Genomic DNA, 12,385 nt, shown 5'->3' with positions numbered 1-12,385 from the left:
GGCAACAAAGGAGTGGCTCAGGAAGAAGCACATTAGGGTCATGGAGTGGCCTAGCCAGTCACCAGACCTTAATCCCATTGAAAACTTATGAAGGGAGCTGAAGATGCGAGTTGCCAAGCGACAGCCCAGAACTCTTAATGATTTAGAGATGATCTGCAAAGAGGAGTGGACCAAAATTCCTCCTGACATGTGTGCAAACCTCATCATCAACTACAGAAGACGTCTGACCGCTGTGCTTGCCAACAAGGGTTTTGCCACCAAGTATTAGGTCTTGTTTGCCAGAGGGATTAAATACTTATTTCCCTCTGCAGAATGCAAATAAATTCATATACTTTCCACAATGTGATTTTCCGGATTTAATTTGTGATGTGCTATCTCTCACTGTTACCAATAACCTACCCTTCAATTATGGGCTGCTCATGTCTTTGTCAGTGGGCAAACTTACAAAATCAGCAAGGGATCAAATACTTATTTCCCCCACTGTATATATAGAGTCACCTCCAGGATAGTTGGGGTAAGGCAGTTTCAGTTTGAAATACAAGTCCCAGAAGACATTGCAGGCAAGGAGCCAGGGGGTGAGATGAAGAACCCGGACTGGACTCCTAGCTGCAATCGGGGAAGACATGGGTGTAAGCTGGCAGGATGTGTAGAGTGGCTACCACTAGGGGGAAAGAGAGATAGGAAACCCTGGGTGCAGGAGCTCCTCATTAGTCTAATGCTTAACTCACCTGGTATGGGTGTGGGGGAAATTAGTGGAAGGAGAATGATTGGTTGTGAGAGCAGAAGCCAGGGATTGATTAGGCAGGTGGGAAGGAGTGCTAGAGGAGTTCAGTTCAGGAGGAGAGAAGAAGTGAGAGAGAAGCAGTTGCAGGGAAAATCCCTTGGGTGTGAGAAGTCCCTAAAGTATTGAAACCTCCTGAAGGTAAAGGCTGCTTTGTGATTTAACTGGGGTGATGAACTGAATGAACTGTTTGTCTTGGGAATTGAACTACTGTTTACTGTGCACTGGATAAAGAGCCCAGACTGAAGCTGACTGTGAGCCTGTATTGAATCCTGGTAGGTGCTGGCAGCCTACTGCTTAAAGGGGACTATTTTTGCCACACACTTTCAGGTGGCTTACATGTGTTTAAGATTGAAGGTGAATGCTGCTGGTGGAACCATGTATCAGGTCTACTAGAAACCTGCATGGAATAAAAGCCTTAAGATTGAAGTTGCTGGTGGACATTTGTTTCTTGATTGTACCGGGAGCGCTCTCCCTGGTGACTATATATATATATATATATATATATATATATATAAAGAGAGAGAGAGAAAAAAAACACTCAAAATTGAGACTGGTGATACATAAGTTCAAAGAAAAAGCCAAAGGAGGAATCAAAGATGTGTGAGAAGGACATACTAATAGGGGAGGGAAAAAAAACAGCTTTCCCCTAATAGTCGTAATGTCTTCAAATATCTGTAAAAAAAAATAAAAAAAGAGCCAAACAGGACTATTAAAAGCCACAAGCAGCAGCAATACTGAGCTTCTCTGATAAAAATGTGTTTTAAAAAATAATTACTTACATTGCAGCACTTCCTTGCTGGTAAAGCAGATTCACCTTCTCACTGACGGCAATGAATCTGCTGAGTACCGCTGAACACTATTTGCTGTGTATGGTCAAGGGTCAGATACACAAGAAGAATCTAAAGGACAACTTAAAATCCAATGTCCAAGCAAAAGTTAAACTAAATAAATTATAATCAACTTAATAATGTGTACAGAGGTGAAAAATGTACAAATAAATATAAAAAATGTGCCTTAAAAACATGCAAAAATACGGAACAAAACAGGGTAGATAAAAATGTTTAAAAATCAAAACGTCTGATTCTACACACTGTGCCCTTCTCCAAAATGTAATTTTTATACAAAAACACTGCAAAAATGATGTGTTATGTGCAAAAGAAAGTCGGAGTTTTATGAGTTCCAGCAGCCATTTTGTTTTACGCTTCAATGATGTCACAGATATACTGGGCACAGAAGCACTGCAGAGAAGTGAAGGACATGGAATATTGACTTATAAAATATGTATCAAAAATAAAAATGGATTATTATAAAAATAATAACTCCAGAGTGTTTAATATAAATATTGAGCTGCTCTAAAAAATATTTAAAATAATCCTACATACAAAGGATTGTAAAAAAAATACTTGTGAAAATAAATGAAAACCAACTAAGTAATAAAGATAATGTAAAAATATGGTACAGTCTGAGGCCTACTGGAAAAGTTAGGCCCAGCCTGAGGCCTACTGGAAAGGTTAGGCCAAGTAGATTTGATTGAAATCAAAGAGCCTGTTTGTATCAAAGAATTAGAAGAAGCTTCTATCATGGTTTGGCAGTTGACAGAAATAACTGGAAAGAACCTTGTAAACACCAGGTGCAGGCAAAACAAGATGTTTGTCAAGAAGTTTGTGGTTAGAGTAAGTTTGACCATCTGCAGAAAAGAGGAGGGGGATTTTTCTGGGGAAAAATTATGAAAATCTGCGGTTGGATTTGCAATAACTGCCATCTGAGCGTAAACAAGTTATTCTAGGAGCCAATAGAAGTCACTGTTAGCAAGAGAGTATTTAAAAGAATGTCATCTCACGTGTAATGGAGAAATCCTATGACATGTCAGACTGGCTGGTCACTCTGTCAGATGGACCTCCCATAGGAATATATGCGTATATTCTTATTCTGTATTACTTTGGTAAATAAATAAACTTATAATCTTTAGAACTAAACCATCTCTTCTTCTCTTTATTATTATAATTAGTTGACCTTCTGGTTCAAGATGGAACATGTGCACTGTTCTGCTGAACAAGGGAGTCAGATGCTATTGCTACTAGCCTTCGCTAAATTCTCCCTGTTATTAGGTAGCTGGACTGCAATACCAGGAAGAACTAGCGATCCCCCACAAACACTTAACCACTAGGGGAAATTCATTGGTGACCCGCCGATTGCTGATTTGAACACTTTAACTTTGTTTTCTTCTTTTCTCTCACTGAATTTCGTCAAGAGGGGACTGAATCTCAGTTGACTAAATTCAGTTTTCTCTACACGGTGTTTAAATACCGTTTCATTTCTTATTTGTCTGCTTTTCAGTCGTATGGCACCAAGATGGCCACAACCTAAGGGTCACGGAGGCAGCTAGCTCCGTTGGCCCTTGACTGGAAATCCAGCCAAAGATCCAGCTAGAGATGGCCCTCGGGCGGTCCGAGATTGACGGTGGTCGTGGCTGGGACCAGCCATGAGCAAGGACCCTGCTGACCCATGGCTGTCGGACCGTGTGGGCTCCTGGAGGCCTGGCCGGACAGTCAACAGGGAATGTATCGTGGCGGAGGGGAGAGGAGAGGCAGACACCGTGCGCATAGCGAGGCAAGGAGACCGAGCAGAGGCTGAGTCGACCGGAGACGGCTCGCCAGCGGTGGACCAGCCACGAGCACAGACCCTGCTGACCCGCAGCTGTCGGACCACGTGGGCTCTGGGTACCCGACCGGACAGCCAACCAGATTTTGGTACATACACTAGTGCCCACGCGGATTCACCTCACTCGAGCGCGTGTTAGCAAGAGCAGAGCAGTGAGTCCCTGGAGCGACCTACGAGGCGGCGGATGGTAGTTCTCCCAGGAGCGCCTGAACACGTGAGCCGCTGCGGAACGCTCTGACTGAAGGAACATTCAGAGTGAAACTTGGACAGCGAACACCCAACATTTGTTTCCTCCAACTGACGAGACCAACTGGGATTGTAAGCGACGGAACGGACGGAAAGACACCTCAACCAGCAACTACACACCGAGTAGCTCCAAATCCAAGGTTGCCGAGCCAGACGAGAAATGTGAGTTGAAAACAACTTTAAGCTTACCCTCACAGACCCCTAGAAAACTCCTAAAAAAAAACCCCTTACAGAATCCCAAACAAACACAACAAAATGATTATCACCAAATTAATTCTAATAACCTATACACTATCCCTAATTCACCAAACACTAACCACCCCCATCACAAACACCAACAACATACCCCTAATACTCAACCTCTGCAGATTACCCAGGCACAACACACTTCACCAGAACAACAATAATCAAAGCAATGAAAAAATCAAACAACGAGAACAAACATATCACAAAGGAAAGAAAGGATATAATAAACCCACAAAACAAGAGAATACACAACTTAAGAAAATCATCACAACCACGAACACAAAAATCCTTACCAAACAATTCAGGTGGGATACATAAACGCCAGATAAGTAGTTAATAAAACAACAACAATAACTGACTGGACAATCTTGACCTAGTATTCATTAGCAAAACCTGGATCCACGATCACAAAGACCCTCATAATCCTAGAACTCTGCCCTCCAGGCTACAAAATTACACACTGGACAAGGAAGGAAAAAAGAGGAAGTGGAATAGCACTAATCTATAGATCCCACTTCACTGTAACAACAACCGCTGAGTCTATAACACCAAAACTCAAAATTGCCTCAGTTAGAATCCACCATTCTACCCTACTTGATCATCTAAATGTGATCCTGTTTTACAGACCACCAGGGAATTGGCAAGAATGCCAGCCAAACTTTATGGATTTTATATCGAATACATGTATATCCAACTCCAACTCACTCATAATAGGTGACATAAACCTACACCTGGAAGACCCTAATGCAACCAATACATGTGATTGCAAAGACTTCCTACAACTATGGGACCTTAACTTGCCTAGTATGCAAGCTACACATGTCACACAATTGGCCTCATGACATACAAATTATCCTTAGACTCAAACCTTATACTAACAGACACAAAATGGATAGCCATACCATGGTCAGATCACCACAAATTAAACACAGCCCTACAATGGCGGAAAAAAGAAATGCAACCCAAGCAAGAATGCACAACCTACACCACTAGAGGCCAGATTGATCCTGCTACATTTTGGCAACAGATCTACAAAAATGAATGGTTAGCACAGACAGACTCCAAATACTATCTCCAAAATTTGGACGACAGATGCAAAAACATACTAGACGAAATTGCACCACTACAAACAAGAACCACACGAAGACACAGGTCAATACCTTGGTTCAACGAAGAACTGAAAAAATTAAAAACACAAGTCAGGAGACTCTAACGCGTATGGCAAAAAACAAAAAAATGAACATTCACTCAAAGACTAGAAACAAATGCAAAGAAAATACAAATATACAATAAGACAAACATAGGCGGTCGGTGGCCCAACTGTTTGGGGAGGCTAAAGGGGGCAGGGTTAGGGGTGGGGCAAGGGGTGGAGCTTAAATCCATAATTGTCTGATAACACACAGAAAAAATAAATAAATAAAAATAAAAGTCACAATTAATACCTTTTATTAAATTTAGATATTAGATATGTATCATATGTCAAAGAATAAAGTGGTTGCTCAAAGCATATACTAACCACAATCACTCAACTGCAAAACACTATGCACAACTTTGTGCAAAAACACACTCAGAACATTACTGTACCATAAATATTACACTGGGCAGAACCTAATACACCAATATACCACCCATACAGAAAATGCAGACCGTCAACAATATGAAACAAGGGATCATAATATCACAACTCTCATGTAGAGCCACAAAACATCCTAATTCATGTTTAATGTGGGATAAAATGCCATACATAAGTAAATAAATATAAACTTTTAATGTTGAGCTCCTGATTCTCAAAGTGGACATATTCCAAACACTATAATGAAAATAAAATGATCTTTTCTACCTTTGTTGTCTGGTGACTTTGTTTTTCTGATCATGCTGGCCCAGTATCCGATTCTGCTGCTATCTGTCCTCTTAACTCCGTTTCCAGGGCTTCCTTTCCATTTATTTCTTTACTTTCTGCCTTTCTTCTTCATTTCTTGTCCTACATCTGTAAGTAAAAGCTGGGTCCTCCGCAGACTTGACTGTTCAGTGGATCCAGCTTCTGCCTGTTTTCTTCATCCATGTGCAGTTTTTCTCTCTTCCTTTTTCCTCATCTCATCTCCTTCCTCACTCTTTTCTCCCCTCCATCCATGTCCAGCATTTCTTCTCTCTCCCTTCCCTCTCCTCCATCAATGTCTAGCAACTCTCCTCTCCCCTGCCCCCCCCCCTCCAGCCATCGACACCCACCCAGCCATTCTCTTCGCTCCCCTGCCCCCCTCCAGCCATCCACACCTACCCACCCATTGATTCTCTCCTCTCCTCTCTGTTCCCAGGCAGATTTTCTAACAGGAGTTGCTCATCCAATCAGAGAGCTCTATTTGACACTCTAATGGGAATTTTTAGTCAAAACACTAGCTAAACCCTTCGTTTTTGGATCAAATTTCACATTTTTGATCAGAGCCATGCCCTAACATTAAGGCTGTAAACATTTCCAACAATTTTTACCCATAAATATGCAAATGAGAACCTCCCCAAAACGGACTAATTTGCATATGGCTTGAGCAAATTTGAGTAGATAGCATACCAATCCCACTTACTAGCACCTAAGTTCTGCAATTAGATTTAATGCAAATACTTTTAAAACTTATTTTTAGCACTTTTAAAATTTCAGGGGTCAGTGCAAGTCTCTTTGGTATGAAGTGCTCATATGCAGGAATTCAGCCTAGTTAAATATCTCCATGGCAACTCAGGACAGGTCCAGCCAACCCCCCCTGCTCTGCTCTCCCAGCAGGTAATCAAATTACAACTGGTTACAAAAGGCTAGAGATGGCTTTCACTGTAGCCTGCTGCTATTTAACCCCCCCCCCCCCCCCCAGAGCAGTGGGACTGGCTGGAGAACTACTACTACTACTATTTCGCATTTCTATAGAAACAACTGATCCATCATGCTGTGGCTGGGGAGGCATAGCCTCCCCAAGCCTCTTATACCGGGCGCCTATGAAGACAAACCAAAAGAACACACTACAAAACCAAAATAGGACCAGACTACAAGGACGCACATAAACTCTACCAACTAGTGAATAAACTAATAGACACCACACCAGTTACCACAACCAGCACAGACACCCCATCGGCAGACCAACTTGCCAACTATTTCAATGAGAAAATTATAAAACATCGATCCATATTACCACTCAATACCACTGATCACGAAAAATTTATGGATTGCCTGCACCCTACTCCCGGTGAATACTCAGCAGACCGAACTTGGAATGACTTCGATCTGCTAACCAAAGAAACCATCACTCAAGCACTCAATAAATTCTCCAAAACCCACTCCAAACTGGATATTTGTCCCAGCAACCTAATAAGAGTAGCCCCCAAATGCTTCATAACAGACCTCACGTCACACCTGAACTACATGCTACAACACAGACTCTTCCCCAAGGACAAAGGAAATATATTACTTACACCCATACCCAAAGACTTAAAGAAAAAATTAAATGACACAACCAATTACCGACCAGTAGTGTAACGGTATCAGTTTATTACTGAAATATGTAGCATATTTGCTGGATATATATACAGCAATATATTTGTGTATCTTTTAAAAACACTGCAGCAGAGAAAATAGTCTCATTCCAAAAGCCCCCTTCCCTCTCCCTTTGGGGCCTCACCTTGCCTTTTCTCATTCCTCAAAACAAAAGACTTAAGACTGCTTTATCAACACAACAAAGATTGGACCTAACCAGAGGATGCAAGGAGGCAGAGAGTCTGGAGAATCCATTGAAGACAAAAGACTTCAAAGGGTGGACCATAAACAGGACATTTGCTTGTCAAAGGTATACCTGCCCCTCCCATCAGCTTCCAGACATGTGCAGAAAGGAAGGACTTGTAATGTGTATCTGCCACAGAGACTGAACAGGACATCAAAAGACATTTGCCAGCAAAATCCAGACTAAGTCTCGTGATGTCATAAGACATGAGACCAACTCAGGGGTCGTGTGCAGACATGAGACTACATTAACCATAATGCCTTGCAAAATATCCAAGACATGCACACACCATGCTTCTCTGCTAACATTATAAAAGGCCTGGAAACAGCCCAGCTCGCTCTCTTGGGACCTGCCGCTCTTGGGACCTGCCTCCTCTGGAAACCTGCCTCTCTTGGAAACTGCTGCTCTCTTTGGGGTCCGCTCCGCTGAAGCCTTGCGCCTAAAACATGTGCTTACCTAATGCTGTTCATACTGTGTAACAAGGACTTGTGAGTAACAACTTTTGATCTACCTGCTACTTTGTTCTATTTTAAGCACAGATTACCTGTAAAGATCCCTTTTAAAACCTACCTCTCGTGTGCAATTGTAAATTAAATCAATCTTTTTGAAGCTAAAAATATGGTCTCTTTGTGTTCTAAATATATATATATACTTAATTTATTTAATTTATTGCAATTATCACCTTTGGTGATTGGTGGAGAAATCAATATAAATACAGCACCTGCTCTTAAATTATAAGCAGTGGCGAGTTGCTCTAGAGCTATTTTCCCCAAAATAACTCATTTCTTCCAACATATTAATTGCTGGAGAAGTGGGTAGAATTTCTTGTAACATATTAATTCGTGGCGAATGTGGGCAGTAAGTCTAACATATTAATTGGTGGAGAATACGGGCAGGTATTCTGTGCAATTAGAATGAGATAGCACTGTTCTTAAATTATATTTTTGTATTTTGCTGCTTTATAGAGAACTGAGTATCAGGTTTCATTAATTAAATTTCCGATTGATAAACTGATAAGGTTTTCAGGTATTCAGAATGCTGTGCTGGATGGATGTTTGGTCTTATTTAGGTACTTATGCACTCATGTATTTTATGTATTGCATAATCAAATCTTTAGGCATGCTCTGGCATAAAATAAAAAACAATTTTGCAGTTTCTTTTGAGAAGGACATAGATAACCCCACTTTGCCTAAGCAATGCGTAGAATCCTCTGTCCCTAATCCTTGGACCCATAATGTAACTGAAACAAAATGTGATTTATATTCAATTAAGGAAGGGAGCAAGAGAATTTCTGCATGCACTTGGTTAATGTGGGCCATGTGTGAGAAAGCCTTAAAAGAGCATGCAGAATTGAATGAGAAATTACTAGCCAAAGAGAGAGAATGTATGCAGATAGAGAATGAAAAGGAGTTCTTAATCACAATGACTAGTTGCTTAAGTTATCAAGTAGATTCTCTTAAACAGCAAGTCCAACAGCAGGTAGCCCAAGACAATCAGATGCAGACCCAAATTTCAGCCTTAGAAATACAAGCCAGCCAGGTCCCAGACTTGAAGCATTTAGTCAGAGAGTTATCACTGCAGACTCCCACTCTAGGTGAAGAGCATGCACATTGTCACAGGGAGATACAAACCTTAAAACAAAAGCTACAGGATTCTCGCTTGCAGGTTTCAGCCATTACGGATCTCCCATGTGCTCCTCCAGACCCAAATACAGCTACAGCCATGCCTGTTTCAGCTATGGTAACAGTATCACAGTCCACACCCGTAGCAGGAGGTTCAACTAGAACCATTAGTTCTCAGACCCCCTCACAGCATCCAAAACCTCAGCACATATATGCACAACCTGTTCTGCAGTCTGATTTAAATGCTCATGAAGGTAAGCCTCCAGTTAAATGTTCAGCTCCTCAGCACACAGATGCACCACCTGGGCTGCATTCTGATCTAAGCTCCCATGGAAGGGAACCTCTAATAAAGAAATCAGCTCCTCAGTATGTAGCTACTGAAAACCACCAGCAAGCATGGGACATTTTAAAATCTCATGGAGCCTTGCAGATATTACAGATAGCTAACAATAACAAGAGAAATTTGCCACCAGATAAACAGAAACTTATAACTGCAAGTCCTGCTGGACCAGAAACTGACATTCTGTCAGCCCTTCCTGCAGATTAATTCCTAGAAACATGAGGAGATGCATCCAGCCTGGACTGGACTTCTCCACAGCATGACCCACTCTGCAGATGGCAGGGAAACCCAGGTGCTAATTAAAAAAAAAAAAAAAAATAGGTTGGACAGGAATATAGAAAACGTTTTTTGCAATGGCCCTTTGTAACACTGATAAGAATTAAAGATGTAGCTTCTATTGTTCTTTTAATTTTAAATGTAGCTTTATTGTTCTCTTGATTTAAAATGTAGCTTTTATTGTTCTTTTAATTAAAAATATAGCTTCTATTATTCTTTTGAATGTATAAGATTTAGTAATGTCTCTTTGCAATAAGTCAGATTTAAAATGTCTCTCTGTGATAGCTTCTGTTGTAATTTGTTTTTGATATAATATTGTTTAAGGATTTAGAAATGTCTTTTTTCTGATGAGTGACTCCCACTGGAGTTGAAACTAAAATACTGGGTAAGAAGTTTTAAAAATGCCTCCTTATAATAGGTAACTCCCGCTGGAGCTGAAACTTAATATTGTGCTTTAATGTGAATTAACAAGATATGCTATTTTTATAGAAAAGAAACTAAAGCTTAAGAAAATAAAGCCTGTCTGCACTGCACGCTGCTCGTATACAATGATATAAGATTATGGGAAGGAACTGTGAACAAGAGAGGGATCCCCCCCCACCAGAACCGGAGAGCCATGTGACCTGCTAAATTAATGTATAATGTGTTTTTCTGTCTTTTTCAGAGTTCGAGTGTAAATCTAAGATTAAATCTAAGATTTAATGGTGCTAGTAATTAATATATATATATATATATATATATATATATATATATATATATATATATATATATATATATGGCTATCTCAGATACCTGTTCTACATTTTAAAATAGATCTATGCCTCTTCTACATTTTTAAATGAATAGATCTATGCTGTTCTACTTATGAGATAGTAAATGAAACTGCGGTGGTAATCCAAATGGATGCCGCAGGTGCTGCTTTTTGGTGCTTTATTAATTTTAAATAGATCTGATTCTGTTCTACTTACGAGATTAATATTTTTATGGTGCTAGGATATTTTAAAAATAAACAGATCTATGTTGTTCTACTTATGAGATAGTAAATGAAACTGCTGTGGTAATCCAAGATGGATGCCACAGATGATGCTTTTGTGCTTTATTAATTTTGCTAATTGTTGCTTAGTTCTAAATGAATGAAAATGCTTTGGCAAATCCAAGATGGATGCCGCGTACGTTGCTTTTGTGTTCTTGTGCTTTATTTGCAGGTTAAGCTCAATCCTGGATCTGGAATGGACGATCGGAGACCTAAAGGCCTAATAGAGTTCTTTGTTTGTTTGTCATGTGGTCTCCATGTTACATGTTTGTTTTATGTTATGGGGTACCAAGAAATTATACACAGACATTCATAGACCCTCCCTACTAACAGTCCCTCCATTAGTTCACATTGTACCATGTCCTTGCCCAAGAAAAAAAAAAGGAGAGACCATTTTCACTGGCAGGCAAGCTATAGAAAAGAATCATTCAAGCTATGGCTCACGTATAATAAGTTCTACCAATTGCTATCTAAGGTTATATATTCACATGTGTATATTTGAAATTATGAGCAAAGGTTTCCTTTTACATGATCTATCAGGTACAATCAGTACAGGGAATGTTTCTGACCTTTTTAGTTTATTCTACATTACAGCCAGGACGCACACAATGTCTCTCCCTGGAATGAAATATTGGCTGTGTGCAAAGCAAAATTAACATATCTTTTCTAAATTCTTTACAACATTAAACACATGAGTGTTGTCTATTAAAGTGCAACATTAAACACTGCTAAAGCAGATAAATATGGTAACCTTTTACCACACTCATTACCCATAAAAGGTTTCTCTCTGAAAAATAAAAAGTTTCTCTCTGAAAGGTAGTTCATGGCACTATACCATGACTCTGTTTTTTTTTAATTTGGTCAATGATTAAATAAATATTATTGCATAGGAATGATAGGAATAATTGTTTTGTGTGTAATAGTAACCTAGGAAATTATTATAATTGCATACATATGTCTTTCTTGTTTCTAATGAAACAGTAGTATAATAGCTCCACATTTACACCCTTGCTTATGTATCACTGCTGTGAATACCTCAGTTAGCCTCTGAAATAGAGAATATAGGGAAACATTCACAGTGTTAGGAAACATTCATAGAATATTTTTCCTTGGAATGTCAAACGCTGAAAATATGACTGAATAGATTGTTCCACCCCATTGTGGTGGTATAAATTGGTCAATTGTGCACTCTCATGCTATTGATTTGGCTAGCATACTGGGTAAGATATCCTGTGGCACAAACTTGGGAGCAGCCTATGCCCCTGAGCAGGTGACACAAAAGGAGATGGTCTCTGGAAATAGAGCAAAATGACGCTTGTGTGGCTGAAGTCATATAAAGTGTACTTGCAATCCTATTTTAAACCAGAGCAAAGCCATACTCTGCCACCTGACTGAATGGAAGCCTAATGAAACTGACCACAG

This window comes from Microcaecilia unicolor, chromosome 4, assembly GCF_901765095.1.
Source record: "Microcaecilia unicolor chromosome 4, aMicUni1.1, whole genome shotgun sequence".
NCBI lineage: Eukaryota > Metazoa > Chordata > Amphibia > Gymnophiona > Siphonopidae > Microcaecilia > Microcaecilia unicolor.
The sequence above is the reverse complement of the archived record's forward strand: the minus strand, read 5'-3'. Positions refer to the sequence as shown.